At 39.9% G+C, this 21,824-nt stretch overlaps 1 protein-coding gene and 1 pseudogene across 1 annotated transcript in view; both read right to left on the bottom strand.

Annotated features, from left to right (window-relative positions):
* Positions 1–21,824, bottom strand: part of Rgs20 (regulator of G protein signaling 20) — a 118,451-nt gene that overhangs the window by 50,412 nt on the left and 46,215 nt on the right.
* On the bottom strand, positions 17,832–19,643 carry LOC114626047 (annotated as a pseudogene).

The following is a 21,824-nucleotide window of genomic DNA, read 5'->3' as shown; positions in this document are numbered from 1 at the left end:
CTCTCTCTCTCTCTCTCTCTCTCTCTCTCTCTCTCTCTCTCTCTCTCCTCTTCTCCCTTCTTCCCTGCTTAGAATCTCTCTACTTAGAATTTTTCCTTTGTTAGAATTTTTTCCTTTTTCCACTTAGGACCTTCCCATTTTCCCCCTTAGATAGGAAACTAGCAATAAACTAAAATAACTTCTTTAAGTGTCTTTTCTTCCTGCGACCTCAAACCAACAGACCTAAGTTAGAGCCTGGCAGCGCCTACAGAGACAGATCAAAGGCATTTCTTAATTCTCTGCTGTCCCTGGGCGGAGGTGTTAGTGGCAAGAAACTGCAGTTTCTGGCCTCAGCGGATCAAACAGATAGCAGGTCAGCTACAGTAGCCTAGTAAGTAAACTTTAGTAATGTAGATAAGAAAGATTTTATTAAACAGCAACCCTAAATATCTCGTAAGATATTATCGAGAATCTCGTAAGACCAAGTCTTACCCCTCGCCGACGCTCTTCCAATTCCCATCCTCCTCGGCTGCCTCAAGAAGAACCGACCGACTGGAGGAGAAGAAAGAAGATCACCTTCTCCCCCCACCAAGCCGGGTACAGCTCCCAGCACCTAACAGTCTCAACCATCATCTCCTCTCCCTCCCCCATGTCAAATAAATTAATTCTCCCCTAATTCTTCTTATTAGGTATTTGGTCAGAATGAGAAGAAAAGTAATCTTGTATACACATTTTGTCCCAGGGCTGGAAATATAGTTCAGTTGGTAGCACCTCTGCTAGCATGCATGGCACGTGGACGGATGAGCTTCCCATGAGATCGTGTGTGACAACATGGATATAACCTCTGCTCCCTTCTATACAGGGCCTCCTCAAAACCATCAGTCTGCATCGTTAAAACTCTATTTTCTTACAAGGAGAATAGAGAATAGTTGTTGGATAATTAGGTCCACTTTCCCCTAGGATGGCCTCATTTTACTTTATACTTGACCCTATTTCCAAACTGTTGAAATTCAGTTACTAAGGTCAGAAGTTCAACATATGGTAGGCTATATTCCAAAACCCTAGTTGTTCTAGTTTGCTTTCTGTTTTTTTTTTTTTAAATTAAACTTTGATAAACCAACTTGGGGAGAAGAGAGTTTATTTCATTCTACTGATTAGAGTATATCAAGAAGGGAAATGAGGGCTGGAGACATGGCTCAGTGTTTAAGAGCACCGACTGCTCTTCCAGAGGTCCTGAGTTCAATTCCCAGCAACCACATGGTGGCTCACAACTATTTGTAATGGGGAGATCCGATGCCCTCTTCTGGTGTGTGTGAAGAGAGCAACAGTGTACTGACATACATAAAAATTAATAAATCTTAAAAAAAAAAGAAGGGAAATGAGTTCAGGAACTTGGCCAGGAACCTAGAAGCAGGAACTGAAGTAGAGAACATGAAGGAATACTGCTTCTTGGCTTGTCCCTCAAAGATTTCTCATTTTGCTTATTTTTTTAAATATGTATTTATTTATTTTATGTATATGAGTATACTGTAGCTATCTTAAGACACACTAGAAAAGGGCATTGAATCCCATTACAGATGGTTGTGAGCCACCATGTGGTTGCTGGGAATTGGACTCAGGACCTTTGGAAGAGCAGTCAGTGCTCTTTAACTGCTGAGCCATCTCTCCAGCCCTCATTTTGTTTTTTTTTTTTGCTTTTTTTCACGGTTACCTTCTGAGCATTGGGCTACTTACAGTGGGCTGGGTCCTCCCACATCAACCATTAATTAAGAAGATGCCCCAGAGACTGGTCTGATGGAGGCCTTTTCTCAACTGAGGTTCCTAGCTCACAGATGACACTAGCTTGTGTCAAGCTTTCAAAACCTAACCAGCACACTGTTGTGTGTCTAACACATGCCATTAATAATACCAAGCATATACACACAATGTTAATTATTATGCATACTCATAACAATGTTTCATTCATTCATTAGACTTAAAAAACAATTAACAATAATAATGAGATAGAGCAGTTATAATACTGTAATGAAAGGTTTGTGAATGGGGTTTGATTTTATGTCTGTGCTGAATGACAGCTAAATGACAACAGGATGTAGTGCATGCAGTATGAATGAGAGGATGAAGAGGTGAATCATGTCTGGGTAGGAGACTTCACTACACTGATCAGAGTAGAACTTAGCATTACTGAATTGTTTCTTTCTGAAACTTTCCATGTGATACATTTTGACTATGTTTGATTCTGGGTAACTGAAACTGAGAAAGGAAACTGTAGATGAGGGGTAGGGTACTCTGTTTTGGAGAATGGCCTAGTTAGCTTTAATTGTCAACTTGATATGGCCTAGAGCCACCTAACAAAGTGTTAGAGTTTCTATTGCTGTGAAGAGACACCAAGACTTGTGGCAACTCTTATAAATGAAAACATTTAATTGGAGCTGACTTACAGTTTCAGAGGTTTAGTCCTTTATCATCATGGTGGGAAGCATGGCGGCATGCAGGCAGACGTGGTGCTGGAGAAGGAGCTGAGAGTGCTACATCCTGATCTGGAGGCAGCAGAAATGATTGAGAGCCACACTGGGTGTAGCTTGAGCATAGGAGACCTCAAAGTCTACACCACAATGACACAATTACTGAAACAATGCCACATCTACTTCAACAAGGCCACACCTCCTAATGCTGCCACTCACTATGGGACAAACATTCAAACTCATGACTCCATGGGGGCCCTTCCTACTCACACCACCACAGGGAGTCTTTCAAAAGTCATCTAAAAAGCATACACACATTATAGAAGAAAGCCAACAAAACTCAGAGGATTCACAAAGAAAGACATTTTTCAGACGAAAACATTATCGTGGATTTTCTTGTCTACTGATGTCTCTCTCTCTTCGTGTTTGTGAGTGTGTGTGTGTGTGTGTGTGTGTGTTTATTGGAACTGAAGCCAAGACCTTGTGAGTGTAGGCAAACACTCTACCACTAAACTATACCCCCCATGCTATAACATTTTAAACATATTTTCTCAGAAAAGTGTCAGTTCTGTTTAAGAGTTCCAAATATATTGCTATAAACCTGCCTGCATTATTCACTTTTGCTTTAAAATGTTCCCATCTCTGGGCATGTGCCACAATTAATTCCTGGTGCTTACGGGCCCTTATTCACACAGAACTTCCCCAGGTCTTGTGGCTTACCCTTACTTTTTGTCAGGTGAGACTTTCTCTGATTGTGGCTCTGTTTCCCTTCATTCCACACTTGTCTGCTTTCTTTAAAGTCACTTCCCAGCTGGCCTCTGGCTGCGAAAGCAGAGGTAGGAGGCTCACAAACTGAAGACCCCTCCTTTCAAGGAAGCAAACTCAAACAAGTCTTATTCGCATAGCTGTATTTTCAGTGATTGTTGTTTTTTAACAAAAGTATTCAGCACTAGCTGCAAACCAACAGGCTCTCACACCTCACTGGTGGGTGACTTTCTTGACCTGAGGGCAGGATGCTATCATTTTTCTTCATTTCCTCAGTGCTGCTGGGTTTTGAGCAGGTTTCAGTCTTTGTTGCTGTTCCCTATTAGGAACAAAGCTTCATTCCTCCTGAGACCCATTCTCATTAATTTTCCTGCTTAGAGAGGCCCTGGGGACTGAGGTACCTCTGTGTGAGAGGCACACAAATATTCCAGGAACATCCCCATCCTGTGGCCTTCAGAGACACCCTCATTTTCTTGTTCTCTGAAGGTACATTTCTGAGTAATTTAGCACAATATGTTCCAATTTGCTCCTAATTTTACCTCCTGTTGGTTTTTCTGCCTTCTAGGTTTGCCTTGCCCCTGAAAGGCTTTTCCTGTTGTGTTTTGCCCTGGGTACAGCGTGCTTACTCACAGAAAGTACAATTCAACCTGATGTGAATGAAAGGTAAGAAAGCAAACAAGTATGTATTGGTGGGGTAGCAGAAGGTTGGGCGTGAGCATTGTGTATGTTCACTTGGGGGTGAAGGGAAGGACCCTGCAACCCCACCTCTCAGCCCATGCCTTTCATTTGGGGCAGAACTGCAAGGGATCAGAGGAACTGGAGTTAGAAAAGGAAGGAAAAGCTAACTTGCCACAGGACGGGAGACTGAAGTGGGTTGAGGGAGGTCCATCAGATGTATGGCTATTAGCTTCTGGAGCCCAAGGAAAGGTCCAAAAAAATGTTAGTGTTTAGGGTGTTCCATCCATAGGAAGTCTTTTATGGGTCTCTCATTTTCTTTCATTCAAGAATCCACATGATGAGGTTATATAAAGCATCCCCCACCAGCAGCAGGGCAGATTGCATGCTAAGCTTTCTCTGGGTTTAGCTGTCTACTCTGAAAATAGCAACAGGTGAAAGCAGCTTCTGTGAATCACATCCTCTCGACATAATGCTAGATCACCTGATGCTAATTAAGTCACAAACAGGCATTCTGCCAGCCCAAGGCTGCCACCTGTTATTAGCTGCTGGGAAATAAGTGACCCTGGATCAGCTGTGGTTTCTATTTTGTTTAGAAGGATGCTGAAATGAACTGATTTTTAAATGTGACTGGATGCTGGTACATTATCCTGCATTGTAGCCATCACTGTTAAAAAGCCCATTTAGTTCCAGCTCATGAATATTAACACAAACCTAGATGAAATGGACTATAGAAGAAGTAGAACCACAAAATCTAATAAAAGCTTTGTCTTTTACTTCATGTGATCCTGCAAGATGGACAGTTTGGTGATGAGTGGGTATTAGTGACCACTCTGTATGTAATAACACTACAATGAATTTTTTTATAGTGCTGCCTTTTTTGATTTATTGTCTGAATAATCTGGGGTAGATATAAAGCAAAGTTTGGCTCACTCTTACTCAAGTAGAAACCTGCTGACAGTGAAGTAACCAAAGACTGCTCTAAGTTCCAGTCACTTCCAGATGGTTGCTCACACGTATCCCTAGCTTTTGAAAAGCCACTTAAGTAAGTATACTACAATATTGCAGGGAGTTAGATGGAAATCTTTACAGTTTTTGTTTAGATAGGTACTGCCAAATCTGTAAATCACTGCAGGTATGAAGTCACAGAAGGCTCCAAGAATGTAACAGTTCTCTGTCCTCTTCTACTCTTACAAAGTAAATATTGTATGAGACATTTCTTACTGTTATTTGGAGGGAATATCAGAAATAAGAATATTATCTGGAGGAAATTATCAAATTATGCAATTTTATTCTTTTCTTTGTCCCTTGCGTTTTGAGGTAGGGTTTCATGAAGCCTAGCTAATGCTAGCCTTCAACTCCTGATCTTCCTCCTTTTACCTTTGAGTTCTTGGTATTCAGGCATGAACTATCAACTGGCTACATGTCTTAGCTGCATCAAATGACCAAGGAGCTTGCCAACCCTGCCTAAATGAACCCTGCCTGGCTTTCTATATCCCAGGAAATAATGGGAATTTCTTGTGATGAATGCAGATAAGTTTCATCTCCAATGACAAGCTAGCACAGGATACTTCTGAAGGTATTTAGCACTTACTAAACTTTTGGTCCGAGTGAGAGCCTTGGGGCTCTTCAGCTGTCTGCTGAAGACTGTGCCAGGCAGGACTTAATGTTTTGGGTGAGAATGTCTGCCAGCTTTTTAGGTTCCCAGCAAGGAAAGTTCTCTCCTTTGAAAACTGTAGAGAAATCACTGCAAATATACATATGTATATGCAAATTTAACATATATATTAAAAATGGGACAAGATTTTTTCAACATGAAAAAAATCAATTTTTAAAATCACACAGCATCTTACTGGAGAAAATATACCCTTTCTCATGCTTTTTTCCTGCATTGATAAAGGACATTGCTCCAGTAGTTCAAGACAAAGTTGCTAGTCATCATGGTAAATATGTATAATCTCTCAGGGGTAGCTGAGGCAGGAGGAGCTTGAGTTCAGAATTAGCTTGATTTATATTGTGATACCCTGTCTCAAAAAAGGGGGGTGGAGAGACAGAGACTGAGAGAGACAGACTGTTAGTTACCTTCAGTTTCTCCACTTCTAACTCAGCAAAACCAAATGAAGTGTCTATATCCCAGAGGCCTTTTGTGTTTATCTTGGCTCCATGCCTTGGGCCTAGATTTTGATGGGAATTTCTCTGCAATTCTTTCATTGTTCTTCCTTTGAATAATTAAAGAAAATGTAAAATCTCTTGAGTTTTGTACTCGGTCTACCTCCCTCTGAAGCAGCGGAAATGAGACATATATAGAAAGGTTACTGGTTTCGGGGCAAGTGTGTACTGACTGAGAAGCACCTTTCATGGTGGGCAGCCTAGAAGGTAAGGAATGGAGGAAGGACAGTTTCCCCTACATTGATTTGCTTAGATTCTGAACTCAGGGAAGAAGCATCCAGTTGGCTGGGTGGTCTAATCCAGTCCCAAAGTTGGAAAGGGCTGACTACATTATGGGCAACAAGCAGTTTTTTTTTCTTGTAGTCTTTATAGAGCTGTCCCTGGGGAAAGTGGCTAGCTGGGGACTTTGGGACTAGGTCTCTAGTAATCTAGATTAGTTACTCTGGTATATTTCCTCTAAGTATGAACTTCTCATGTAATAACTGGTGAAAATCTAAGTCTTTATTCAAAAGAAAAGGAGAGGCATACATATCAACACTGGGGCAGCACTGTCTTTTGTGGTGGTAGGTCAGTACTTACATATAGTAGTCACCTAAAACACTGTGTGCAGTGCGATGTGCACACCACACACGCAACTGTGCATGTTTACATAAGTACAGGCATCCACTCATAAATGCATAATATCGATACGTGTCTGCTTCATAAATCAGTCCTTTCATTCTGATTTAGAGGAAAGAAATTTATTTGTTAAAATTTGTCATCTGATACTCAGAAGAAAACATCAAACTCAGTCTTTTTTTTTTTTTTGTAGCTAAAGTCTTTTCTCTTTCTTAATCTCCAGAGCAGTAAGTATAGACCAACAGTGTAATGCAGTGTAATGGTGTGAAGAGAGAACCATCAATACAGAGGACGATGCCCACACATACCTATATACCCAGCCACACCTGTGCCACAACAGCTCAAATAATGAGGAAAACTCCAGCGGCAACAAGGGTGGTAGGCATCCAGAGCTCTTGCTTTTCTGGTAGGAATTTATTATGAAGTGGTGCAATGGCTTTATCACACTCCAATATACGAAAGCTGACCATATACACATCATGTAATGCAGCCATTGCAGTCTTTGGAATAAACTCTCCAGGAAGTTTGCACCAAAACATTTAAAAGCCTACAATGTACTCACCTGCAGGAGTCTGACAAAGCTAATAGGAGAAGGTCTGGGGAAGGGCAAAATAAAATTGCAATACAGACTTACAGTAGACTAGTATTCGGCACTGACCTACAGTGATCTTAGTAGATGGGTGAATCTCATCAACAGTACTGAGTGAAAGGAAATGCACAGAGTGGCTAGAACATATGCCAGTTGATGGGTCTATTCTACGCATGCATAGTACCCTGAGTTCATTCCCATGCATCCAGCAAACACAATGGCAACAAGATGCAGACGACTGTATGTTTGTCTGTCTGACTCTGTCTCAAGAAAACATAGAATCTGGCAAAACTCCTGCTGCTGTTGAAAGTTAGAATACTGCTCCTGATGCTTCTACTGCTGTGATAAACAGAATGACAATGGCATCTCAGAGCTGGGAAGATTTATTTCCATCTCCATCTCAATTATAGTCCATCATGAAGGAAAGCCAGGGAAGAAACTCAAGGACGGAATCCAAAGGCAGGAACTGATTCAGGACTATAAGAATCCTGCTTACTACTGGATTTCTCCCCATGGCTTGTTTAGCCTGTCTTTTTTTTTTTTTTTTAATGCATTGGTATTTTGCTTGCCTGTATGTCTGTGTGAGGGTGCTGGGTCCCCTGGAACTGGAGTTGCAGACAGTTGTAAGCTGCCATGCAGGTGCTAGAAATTAAACCCAGGTCCTCTGAAAGAGTAGGCAGAGCTCTTAACTGCTGAGCCATCTCTCCAACCCCCCTCACCCTGCTTTTTTTTTTTTTATAGAAACAGGATCACTAGTTCAGGGGTGACATAACTCACAGTGTCCTTGGCCCTCCAACATTAATCATGTACTACGGATTTGCCTACAGGTAAAAATTATGGAGGCATTTCCTAACCTGTGAATCCCTTTTCCCAAATTACTCTAACCTGTGTCAAGTTAACATCAAATTAACCACGACACTGATGGTGGAGGATTCTGGGTACTTGATTTGGATGTTTTTTTTGTTGTTGTTGTTTTTGGGGTTTGTTTGTTTGTTTTTTGAGATTTGGATGGTTTTATGCAGGTGTTTCAGTTGATTTTTATAAAGTTATAAAAGGTATAAAAAGGTATCAAACTGCATAGACACTTCTTTGTCACATATCATACACATTCTTTTAAAAGCTCAATGTAAATGGCAAGACTGGAGTACGATGTGCCACTACGGTGGAATGAGTTTAACAAAGATTACGTTGCTTTCATTTGCCAGGTCCCAGTCACCTGTGATGTTCACAGGAACAACAAAGCAGGTGAACAACCTGCCTTGGGAGCAGATCTTGACTCCAACAGCCTTCCCTTCACAATGTAAACACTGTATCCTTTCCCACATTTAAATATCTTTCCAAGATTTTACTTGGCTACAACTGGTTTACTTTATCCCAGCAATGGTTTTGACCCTGGGGTCAAAGGACTAGTATCATGGAAGAACTATTTTTTTTAAATGATAATAACTGAGGCCGTATCTATTTAAATTAGAAACCCCATGTAGGTCTTTCTTGACTCTGGAGTCCAATCTCTTGTTTCCACATGTGCCTCTACTGGCAATTACATATAAAAGCAGACATGCGCACACACACACACACACATACTACACACTTCTGCCTCTGCCTATGTCTTTCTGTCTGTCTATGACATAAACATACACACACACAGACACACAGAGAGAAACAATACACACGTACACATACAGATATACAGAGACGAGAATTAGAATTAGTGTTCTCACAGCATCAGCACCTCAGAACATCCTCTGCTCTTCTCACTCAGGTGGAGAGGAGAGGCTCAACTCAGAAGGAAATGCAACTCAAGACCTGAACAGGATGATGACCAGTTCTTAATATTTAGAAGATACTTAACTTTGTGAATTTGACAAAAATATGCGGGGAAATACTTTTGCTTATCATCACATTGCCATTTTAGCACTTTCTTTTACAGACCTCAGTCTGCAAAGATGAAGAACCATAAGCTCTTTTCTTAGAGAAAAGCACTTGACATGCTTGCCAGTTTAGAGAATGAATTCAGCCTTTTCTACATCTACTATGGTAGAAGTGGATACCCACAATGCACCTGGAGAGAACAGTGAATAAAGCTAAACTAATTACACTTCAGGTTTTATTCAATAAAAAAAAAGACTATGAATATGTGCAATTAATGCCACATGATTCTTTGCTGTGTTCTATTGTGTATGTATTTCATTTCCATCTCTGGTTTTAAAGTGTAAATAAATTTAGAGCTCATGGGGTATTATGTATTATGTATGGTTCATATAACCCAAGAATGAAAATCAAAGATTGATGTGAAATTACATCCTCCACAAATCCCCACTTCTAATAAAGTGCTTGGAGTGAGGATGAAGGTAATGGAACCAGTGTCTTCTCCAGTTCTGAAGTGCTACAAGGGGCTCAGCCTTCCAAGACAATAAAGATAAAGAGCTTCTAGGCTCTGTAATTGCTGTACAAATTCCTATGCATACTAGGTACTCCTATGCAAGGGGCCAGGCACATCTGCAAGTCACAGATATATTTCTCAAGAAGACATACTGTCCTTACCTAGAACATTTTCCAAATTAATAGGGAGAGGTATCATCATCATCACTGCCACCTTTTTCTCATCTCCATGCTTCCAGGGAGTTACAACCAGGGGGACAGAGAACAATGTCTTATGGTAAAACAAAGGGAGGATGTGGAACCTATCCCCGAGGCCTACTGAGGGTCAGGGCTTCCAAGGGCAGCTTGGAAGGTCATTGCCAACATCTTTGTAGCACATTTGTAGGTGAAAAAGAAGACAAGGAGATAGAGATAAATAACAGTCTGAGAAAGAATGTAGCATGGCTACACATTACACTAAACTAACTGGTCAGTAATTTTGCTGGATATGACAAAGGTATCGCAGCTCCTATATGGACATCATTATGTAAAATAATTTACCACAGGCTCATAGTTCTTTTTATAAATCATATTTCATTGAATTTGCTCTTTGACAGTTTTATACATGTGTATAATGTATCCTGATTACTGTGGTCTCCCCACTGCTATTCTTCCTCCTATACTAATTACCCTTCACTTTCCTACATTCATGTCTTCATTGAGTAAGAAGACACCTGAAGACAAAGATTGCTTCCTTCAATCCATCAGTAGCCAATAGTTCAGCAGGAATGGTTAAATCTCTGTGAGCTCCTCTTTGATTCATGACTGACTGTTACATAGGCCCAGTTCTGAGCGTGACTGGTGTAGGCAGCCATAAGTACTGTGAAGTCATGACTACACTGTCTGAGCTATGCTCGGAAGACAGCATTTCATAGCCCAGCTCCCTGTCTTTGATCTCTTACATTCTTTCTATTACCTCTTCCACACTAATCCTTGAGACTTAGAGGGAATGATATAAATGTCTTATCACTCAACTGTCAGTTACTCTCAGCACTGTGAGTAGTGATATGTTTCTAAATTCATTGCAAAGACAAGCTTTTCTGATGAAGATTGGGAGTATATTTATGGGTATAAATACATTTAGAAGACAGTCTTTATTATGAGAATTTAGCTAAACAAAAGTAGTAACTTTGTTCATAGGGCCTGAGACTGCCTCAACTATATGCTTTTTCCTTCCTTTGTCTTTTAGGTTTATAGTAGCAGGCATGAATTCCCTCATGAAACTGGTTTCAAATCTAACCAGAAAGCAGCTGGTTACTCCCATAGCTGTTGTGCCACAATTGCACCAGTGAACACATCTTACTTGCAAGGTTGGTATTATAGTTCACAGGGTGCACAGCTAGATAAGACTAACATGCCTTTCTTCCCAAACAGACTGTAGAGCCCCTTTAGAGCATCATGAAAGCTAGGCACGAAGAAGCTTCCAGCTCTGGACAAACTGACGTTTCTATCTTGCAACCAATATGTGTATTATAGAAGAGCAACAGTCTGTATTGGTTTGGGGCCTCTGATGCCTCCCTTACTGGTAAGTCATAGGCGGTGTCACACACTTGGCATTTTGATTTAAGAACTTACAGTTTTCAGGAGTAGCACTATCCTTATATATAGAATAATTTTCTTTCAATGCTCTCTTTTAAAGACTCACATTTTTAATTGGCTTACAAAGTAGTAGGTTGTTTGTTTGTTTGTTTGTTTGTGGCAAGGGCTCATGTATCCCAAGCTGGCCTTGAACTTGATAGGTAGCCAAGGATGATGACTTGCAGCTCCTGTTCCTCCTGCTTTCACCCTCAACTTCTGAGTGTGGGATTACAGGTGTATACTACCAAGCACAGTTTATGCAATGCCAGGCATTAAGCCTAGGACTTCGTACATGTTAGGTAAGCAGACTGCTAAAGGGGCTACATCCTCAACTGGATTACAATTATTTCTTAACAATTATATTTTTAAAAATTGGTCTTTAAAGAATAACATTTGTAATGTCAGTTCTGTCAGTGTCCTACATTACAGCCAAAAGCAAGGAAACTCATGAACAAGGCTCCCTTGGTTGGTCACAGTGCAAGTACTCTTGCTTGTTCTGCAGGAAGACATCCTTTTGGTTCACTCTGTTGGTGACGTTCTATCTGTACTGTAGAACAAATTCTCTATGACTCATGGCAGATGGACTGTGACAATTTCTTACATTCCATACAGATCCAGCATAGTAAAAATGTACCCAAAGCATTGATATAAGTAACCAGCTTTCTTTATATTTGTTTTACAACAAATTATACTAATCCCCACAGAAATTCTCTGTGATCCCTGTGGATAGTAGCTTGGCTCCTCTAAGTTGGCATTACATCCACTGTTAGAATGTTCTACCATCAAACGTGATTCTGTCATAGATGGTAAGAAACAGTAAACTAGTATCCTCTTTAGAGCTCTCAGGCTGCAGTATGCTCCTCTGAAAGCTGTTTGAGCTTTTATGTGCACAACCTCTGTGTATATTATTTCCCTGTGCTCCTTCTTCATTAGTGCTTTTGGGACTTGTTAATTGTCATTAAGTTTTCCTCCTAATATAAAAATCTTGAGTGTTGAAGCTGTGGATTATCAAAGGAAAATCTGGGCACCTTTGATTTTATTTCCAGTCCTTAATTAGAATTTTGATCTTTGTTTTAGTTTCCTTTCTGTTACTAAAGTAAAACACTCTGACAAAAGAAACTTTGGGGAAGAAAGCATTTATTTGACTTACAAATCCAGAGATTATAGACCATCACTGAGAAACTTAGGAAAGGACGTCAAGTAGGAACATAAGGCAGCAACCACAGAGTAACACTGCTTGGTGACTCCCTCCCTGACTTGCTCCTAGGGTCATGTTTGGCTAGCTTTCTTATCAATTCAGGGCCACCTGCCTAAGGATGGTGCATCCCACAGTAGGCTGGACCCTCTTGCATCAATTAATAATCAAGACAGTTCCTCAGAGACATGTCCATAAGTCAATCTTATTTAGGCAATTCCTTAATCAAGGTTTCCTCTTACATGAGTCAAGGCTGTGTCAAGTAATCATTTAGTTTTATCATGTGTATGTATGTGTAGTGTCCTGCTTATCTGTCTGGGCACTATGTGCATGCAGTGCTTGTAGAGGTCAGAGGACATTGGATCCTTCTGGAACTGGTGTTACAGGCAATTGTGACTTCCCCAAAGTGTGTGATAGGAGCTGACTCAGGTCCTCCACTGGAGAAGCAAGTATTCAACCACCAAGCCACCTCTCAAGCCTCTAGTCTGTCTTTCTGAAAAAAAAATTTTTTTTGAGACAGGGTTTAATTTTCTAGCCCTGGCTGGCCTTTTAGACTAGGCTAGCCTCTAATTCACAAAGAACTCTACCTCTTGAGTGCAAAGAGTAAAGGCGTGTGCCACCATGCCTGGCTTGGGAAAACAACAAACATTTGTTTGAAAGCATACTATCTCTGTAAAAAAGAATATTATTTGAACTACACATTCACTATTCAGGAGCCTTGTAATATTCTGTGGCTCTATGTGTATAATAGATCAGGATTAGCTAAATTTTTGCTATGAGGGACAGGAGAGCACTAAATCTTTGAGGAATGTGTTAAAAAACATACAGATGTCTACTGATGCCCAAACTGGCGCTTTAGTGAGAATCACTGACAGTAGAATCTAAACCAGACTCCTGCTTCCCCTTCTGTCATCCTCATGTTTAGACACACAGTGGTAGTCTACCCATATGCAAGGAGCTGCAATGATTCTCTTTTGAGTCTCATCCATTGACCAGCCAGCATTTTATATGGTCTGCACATCGCATCTATTCTGTCTCATCCCTAGCTTAGGTGAGTCCTGTCTCTTGCCTACACTATTATAATGAAAACTTAATAAACTCACTTGCTTCTACTACTGTGGCAGAGTTAAGTCATCACCTTATAAAGCTGCTAGGCTTAGACTGTTTTCTCCAAGAGTCAAGTGTTTATAGTTTAGCCCCAGGGTGAGGTAACTGCTTCTTTAAGAAATGGGACACTGAAGAAAAAAATTAAAGAAGATATTAGAAGATGAAAAGATCTCCAAAGCATGGATTTATAGGATAAACATAGCAAAAATGGTATCCTACCAAAAGTACTCTACAAATTCAATGCACTCCCCATCAAAATTCCAACACAATTCTTCACAGTTCTTGAAAAGACAATTTTCAGCTAGCTTCATATGGAAATGTGAAAAATCCAGGATAGATAAACCAATCTTGAATAATTAAAGAACTGCTGATTTCAAATTGTACTACAGAGATATAGTAGTATAAACAGCATAGTATTGGCACCAAAACAGACACATTGATCACTAGAACCTCAACATAAAACCAGATACACCAAACCTGATAGAAAAGAAAGTGGGGAATAGCTTTGAATTCATTGGCACTGAAGAAGACTTTCTGAACCAAATGTCTTATTACATATACTGATTAATGACTAATAAATAATAATTGATAAATGTGCCTGAGAGGCTTCTGCATGGCAAAGGACACCACAGTTTGAACAAAGTGGCAGGCTACAGCATGGGGCAAGTTTTTACCAACTACACATCTGATAGCAGGCTAAGCTCCAAAATATATAAAGAACTCAAAAAACTAGATATTAAGAAAACAAATAACCCAATTTTAAAAGTGGGGTACAATTGAGCATGGTGGTGTATGCCTTTAATTCCTGCACTCCAGAGGCAGAGGCAGGTAGATTTCTGTGAGTTCAAGACCAGCCTGGACTATAAAACAGGTTTCAGGACAGCCAGGGGTGTTGCATAGAGAAACTATGTCTCAAAAAAGTGGGGTGGGGTACAAATCCAAACAGAGAATTCTCAAAAGAGGAAATTTATATGGCTGAGAAACATTTAAAGAAATGTTCAACATCCTTAGTCAACAGGGAAAGGCAAATCAAAACTACTTTGAGATTTCATTGTACATTCATCAGAGTGGCCATGATCAATAAAGCAAATGACAGCTCATGCTGGTGAGGATGTGGAACAAGGGGAATGCTACCACAGTGCTGGTGGGACTGCAAACTTGTACCACTATGGAAATCAGTGTGTTGGTTCCTCATAAAGCTATGAATATATCTACCCCAAGATCTAGCTATATCTTCTTGGGCATATACCCAAAGAACCCCATATCCTACCACAGAGAAACTTATTCAACCATGTTCATTGCTGCTCTATTTATAACAGCCGGAAATGGAAAAAAAACCCTAGATGTCTTCAATAAATGAACAGATAAAGAAATTACAGACCACTTACACAATGGTCTCAGTTATTTAAAAAGTAAAATCATGAAATTCACAAGTAAAAAAAAAATCATTCTGAGTGAGACAACCCAGACCCAGAAAGATAAATATTGTATGCATTTGCTTATATGTGGATATTACCCACTAAACAACTGATAACCAAACTACAATCCATAAACCCACAAAAGACTAGGAAAGCCAGATAGATCTCCCTATGGAAGACAAATAGAATATACAGTTATGGATGATATTATGGTTTGTATATGCTTGGCCCAGGGAGTGGCACTATTAGAAGGTGTGGCCCTGTTGGAGTAAGTGTGTCACTGTGGGTGTGGGTTTTAAGACCCTCATCCTAGCTGCCTGGAAGTCAGTATTCTGCTAGTAGCCTCCAGATGAAGACATAAAACTGTCAGCTCTGCCTGCACCATGCCTGCCTGTATGCTGTCATGCTCCCACCTTGATGATACAGGACTGATTCTCTGAAACTGTAAGCCAGCCCCAACTACATACTGTTTTTATGAGTTGCCTCAGTCATGGTATCTGTTCAAAGCAGTAACACCCTAACTAAGACAGAAGGGATGGGGGGATCAAGATGGGATGCGGAGGGAAGAGGGAAATGAGGTAGGGAATACAGGAAGAGACAGGTAAAATTAATATTTATTTGAGAGATAGTATGGAAACCTAATACAGTAGAAGCTTCCTAGAATATAAGCATATATGAAGGAGAACTAAATAAAATTACCAAATAAAGGGGGCACAGAACTCTAACTGGGTATCTGTCACCAAATGAAGTTTTCAGTAAAGGGAATGGGTTACATTTAATTAAATTGTTGGTAAAAGGGGTCCCATAGGAACCCCTAAACAACCAGACTATTGCTAAGACTGTAGGTTGCTTTTCAGAAATTAGTGGGTAAGGCTCCATTGCTGAGATAACACCTATCCAACTCATTGAACACAGTGAAGTTGAGTTTGTGACCACATAGAGTTTTTACTGCTTTGTGTTAGCTTCTTTGCCACAGGAATGTACTCTGTAGATTACCAAAGGAGAAGCATACACATCCCAGCTACAAAACTTGGTGTCCTACCTACAAGATTTACTAATACAGCAGTGACATGAAGCTTGTTAGAGTAACTGAAGGAACTTCCCTTCTCAGGCATGATGAGCATGGCTCTGGCAGGCCTTTCTCCTCTCTCTCATTTCCTTGGCCTCGCTAAAAACCATTAGATTACACTTCTAAAGATAGCTCCCAACATCTATCTCTTATTTGACCACTTCCTCCTCCTAAGCCTGACTACCAAGATCCAGCAATCAAAATCCCCCCTTGGGTCACCTAATTAACATGCCCAGCTAAAATTAAATACCCATCCTAACACAGGGTTTCTCCTTCTTCATGTATAAACTGCCATTTTCCTATGGGCCATGTCTGTCTCCTTTCCATACAGAAGCAATCCTTTGTTCCCCCAGAACAAATCCTCCTCCTCCTTCTATTTTGTTCCTTTTCTTTTCACCTAATTCTCTATCTCTTGTCTTTGTATGTTATTCCTTATCCTCTGTCTCTCTTAGGCAAATACATCTACTTTGTGATGAGAAGTTGGTTTTGGAGGTCCTGAGCTGATAGTTTTCCTTCTAGTAACTAACCAATATCTATTCTGACATAAGGTTCACTCCATGAGATGAAACCCATTCCTGACACTACTTGCATGACCAAGAATGTGAGACTAGATAGCCCATGGATCTAAGGGAAAAGCAAATTCTACCCTTCTACTAGAGAATGTAGCAATAGAATGTTCCTAATGACATTCTATATTCATAGATAGTGCCTTGCTCAGACATCATCAGAGAAAGCTTCGTCCTGCAGAAGATGAGAGGAAATACAGAGACTCAGCCAGATAATATGCAGAAGCAAAAGACCATGGAAAACTCAGCCCTAAAAGGAATATCTCCATCAAATTCCTCCCCTCATGCCTCCCTGCAGAAGTGGAAGTGAAAAGAGTGTTAGAGCCTGTAGGGATGGGGGCACCACTGATTTTTTTTATATTTTATATTTTTATATTATATATATTATTTATATTTTATATATTTTTATATTTTATATTTTATATTTTTTATATTTTTTTAAATAAAAAAAAGGACAGGTATAATGCACAGGTAACTTTATTATGGTTTCACAACATGTTTTCCAGAAAATTAAATACAAACCACCCAACATTAGAACATAATAGACTTTTATTTACAGACTGTGTTGTTAGGAACCAGGGTAACATGGTCTCACTATGTAGTTCTGGCTGTCCTGGAACTCACTATGTAGACCAGGCTGACCTTGAACTCAGAGATCCACCTACTTCCCATGTGTTGAGATTAAGGCTTGTAACACTACATTTGACATTTACAAACTTATTTTTAAAGCTAGAAATTTAAATCAAAATGAATCACTTTTTTCTAAATCTACTAATCATTCCGCTTTCATTGTCAGTAGCTAATTTAAATGTAAAAAAATCAATTTTTTTCATGCAGACTGTATACTTTAATAATTGCTATAAATATGGAAAATACAAAGCTTTTGTTTTAGGTTCTGACAGAATGGGTGCATTTATTTCCCATTTCTGTCAGCTACATTTTGACTTTGCACAGCATGGTAATAAACCTGAAATGTATTGGAAATGGTGTTCTTTAGATGAGCTCTTATTTTGAAGATTTGGGGAGAGATTGAGTCAGTATAGTGGCACTTCTGGTCTCCTTTCTGGCCCCTCCAGAGAGCTGTATCAAGAGAGTTGGAGAGAGAGTGAGTTCCAAGTAAAGAAGGAAGCCTAGTAGTCATCCACTAAAAAAGAAAAAGAAGAAGAATGATATTTTTTCCTATTTATTTCCTAATAAAACAAAGGATCAAAGGCCAATTAGTTCTTACTTTCAATGGTAGGAATACAGGTACTCACTGCTGAGCCTTTATTGTTTGTTGACTGCTTTACACATATATTCGCCTCTATCTTCCGGGAAAGTTTCTGGTAAATACAGGCAGTAAGTTTCACCTCTTTCAATGTACTGATAGTTGTCTCCATCCTGCAGCATTTCTCCTTCAAACCACCAGGTAATTTCTGACTTGGGTTCTCCTGTGACTTTCACAGTAAATCTGACTGGCTCACTGTCTACAACCGAGGTATTTCTTAAAGTCTTTTTGAACCATAGAGCGCCTGATCCGGTTTGCTCTTCAGTAGTGGAGCCATTAACAATGCTACCTTCTTCCTTCTCCTCCTCTTCTCTTTCCTTCTGTAGTGCTGCATCGATTTCTTTCTGTTCAAACTGCATTTGTAGCAACTTTTGTTCTTCAATTCTCCTTTGTTCTTCTTTTCTTGCCTTCACCATTTGTTCAAATCTGGCTTTCATGTTCACTTTATGAGTAAAGGGAGATTCATTCTTTTTTGCAGGCTTCACATCAACATCATCATCCTCATGGAAGTTTTCTGCTTCTCGCTCTTTAATTTCAAGGTCAATTGCTCTCCTTTTTGCTTGCTCTTCTTCTATCTTTTTTCTGTACTTCTTTTTCCGACAACTGTCCAATTTTTTCAAACTTGATTTTTAGATTTTTAGCTTGAATTGAGCCACTCCTTTTTAATTTAATTAATTCTTCATATTCTCTGCTTAACCCAAAGCTTTTGTTTTCTTCTTCTTCCTTTCCCATTTCTTGTCTCAGTTGTTCAAATTCTTGTTTCTCCATTTCTAGTTTATGCCTGTGTTCTTCCTCTGTTCGTCGTCTTTCTTCTTCCATTTTTTGCCTTAATAATTGTTTAAAATTAATTTCCAGTTTTCCAGGTGTTAGAGATTCTTGAGAGACTGTTTTATAAATCTCTGGGGAATCATCATCTAATACCATGCTTCTCCTTGCTTCAGCAAAAGCCTTCTTCTCTTCCTCTATTATCCTTCGGGCCTCCTTCTCTGCTTTTTGTTTTTCATCTTCTCTCCTTTGCTTTTCTATTTCTTCAAAACTGAGTTTGAGTTTTCCTGGGCTATACTCTTTAAAAACTATATCTGTATCTTGGTTTTCATCCTCCTCATTTACCATGTTCCTCCTCGCCTCCTCGAAGGCATGTCTCTCTTCTTCTAAGCGTCGTCTCGCTTCCTCTTCTGCTTGCTTCTTGTGATTTTCTTGTCTTTGTTGTTCCAGTTCTTCAAAAGTTGATTTCAATTTTCCAGGAAAATGTGATTCTTTTTTGGCTTCTGTTTCATCATCCATGACTAATGAAAGACATTTTGCTTCTCTGAGACCTCGGCACTCTTCATATCTCATCTCATCTTCTTCATGATTAATCCTTTCATTTCCTTGTTCTCTGTCCAGGTCCTCAGGATCCTTTATTTTTTCCAGATGTTTTGTATGGTTTGGCAGGTACCACTGTTATAAGTAGTGAGTCATCTCCTTCCTCTGCTGAGGACTCGGTTCCCATATTGTTTATGTCCTCAATCTGCTCAGCTCTCTTCGCTAATTCACGCTTTATTTTCCTCTTTTCTAACAGATCCTGCTCAATTCTGTGTTCTCTTTCTTCTTCTGTTCTCTTCCTTTTTTCTTCCTGTCTGTGTTTCTCCATTTCATCGAATTTACCTTTAACTGTCCCTGTTAGCTTTGGGACATAAGCCTTTCCTACTTTAGAACTCTCTTCCTCATCATCAGAAGCAAGCATTTCTTTAATCTCTGCCTTTTGTGAAACGTCATTCATGTTTGATATGTATGGTTTGGGCTGAAGCTTTGTATATTTTTGTACATCTCCTTTATGGTCACTAAAGGAAATCAGAGCAGGAGCACAAGCAGGCAGGAGGTGACAACTGTAAAGAAATGCGGCCCGCCGGCGGGCAGGCTGGCGGGCGGGCGGGCTGCTCCATCTCTGCCTGAAACAAAGCCTTTTTTTAAAAAAAAATTTTTATTGGATGTTTTATTTACATTTCATATGTTGTCCCCTTACCCCATCCCCCACCCACCCGGGAAACCCCTATCCCCTTACCCCTCCTCCTTCTTCTCTGTGGATGTAACCCCTACCTACCCCCCCCCACTTCCCCACCCTCAAAATTCCCACCCCCTGGGGCGTCCAGCCTTCATGAGGTCAAGGATCTCTTCTTCTACCTATGCCCATGATGCACTTATAAGCTTACAGAGCTGCAGGTTGCATGCTTGGACCCTAGGGCCAGCATGGCTCCTTTGTGTATATATCACGGCTTCCAGTTTAGTGTTTTTATGGGATTCCTGAATATGCAAATGACTGAGTTTCTTTGTCTCTATCTGCTTCTTGTGCCTTTTCTTGGGCTCTTTTTCTTGTGTTTGTTTGTTTTGTACTATTCCAACGTGTTAGTTTTTGTCTTATCTTATTTTGTTTTACTTTGCTTGATTATTCTCTCTTAGAAGCCTGTTTTCTCTCTCTTTCTCTCTCTCTCTCTCTCTCTCTCTCTCTCTCTCTCTATATATATATATATATATATATATATATATATATATATAACATTTATATTTATAAATTTATATATAAAAATTAATTTTTTTCAAATTGTAATTTATACTCATTCACACAGGGGTTATAAACACAAAAAGGCAGGATGTGGGGAAGGGGATGACACTGGAGTGTGGGTGTTCAGGGGGAATACCCATATCTTTCAGAACATGGTATCGGCTGGGTGAGGGTTCAGGGGACAGGTCATTATGACTTGTCCTTATCTAAGTTGGTATTTTCTGCCAAGGCTACCTATTTACAAGGTCTATGACTACTCAGGCTGGTGAACTGTCACAGAAACTGCCTGTTAACAATAGCTTGTAGCCATCTGTTTCAGTGTTTATCCACAGAGACCCAAGACTTGGTGTTAGTATACATGTATGACAGGCCTGTTGCTGATTTTAGGCCTACCTACAGAAGCCTGTTTTCTAATATGAAGCAGAAAGGAGATAAGTCAGATGGAGGTGGGGAGGAACTGGGAGGAATAGGTTGGAAAACTGTAATCAGAGTATATTATGTGAGGAAAATAACCTATTCTACAAGAAAAGAAATACACACACACACACACACACACACAAACAAATGTGACACAAGAAGGGGTGGTCCATGGTTCAACTAGGCAAGAGTCCTCAGAAAAATTATGAGAGTCCAGTTTTTTTCCCTGCTTTCTATTTCAGGTTGTCATGGCTTGCTTTCTGTTTCTGTGATAACACTCTGATGAAAACCAATTTGGTAAAGAAAGAGTTTATTTTACTATACAACTCCAAGGTCACAATCCTTCACAATGGAAGTCAGGGCAGGAAGTCAAGGAAGGCCCCTGAGAGAGGAAGTGAGGCAGAGACCATGGAAGAACACTCTTTACTGGCTCACTCTCTATTGGCTGCTCTGCTTGCTTTCTTCTACAGTCTGAGTCACCCACCCAGGCAGGGATGCCGTCATCCACAATGAGCTAGCTTAGTCTTCCTTATGCATCATAAATTAAGAAATGCCCCTAAAGACACTGTACATGCCAATCTAATAGCACTAATTACTCAGTTTGAGGGTTCATAGTTATGCTGCCTCACATATTTTATAGCATAGCATGCGATAATGAAAGAGCAATCACCTGCAAAGCATATTAAAAATTTAGGACCTTCGGTGGCAATCCATGACACTAAAATAAATCTATCAAAGTCTTTTTTTTTTTCCACTAGCAATTTCCAATGAATGGACCACCCTCCACATACACACACTTCCTTGACTATAAGAACAAGTGTATTATACTGTTTGGGTTAGAGTTTGTCACCTTAACACAATCTACAGTTATTTGCAAAGAGTTGTCAAGACACATGCATCAGGTTAGCCTGTAGGCAAGTTTTTTGGGAAACTTTCCTTCCTTCCTTCCTTCCTTCCTTCCTTCCTTCCTTCCTTCCTTCCTTC

Source organism: Grammomys surdaster, unplaced genomic scaffold (genome assembly GCF_004785775.1).
Source record: "Grammomys surdaster isolate TR1022 unplaced genomic scaffold, NIH_TR_1.0 226, whole genome shotgun sequence".
NCBI lineage: Eukaryota > Metazoa > Chordata > Mammalia > Rodentia > Muridae > Grammomys > Grammomys surdaster.
The sequence above is the reverse complement of the archived record's forward strand: the minus strand, read 5'-3'. Positions and strand labels throughout refer to the sequence as shown.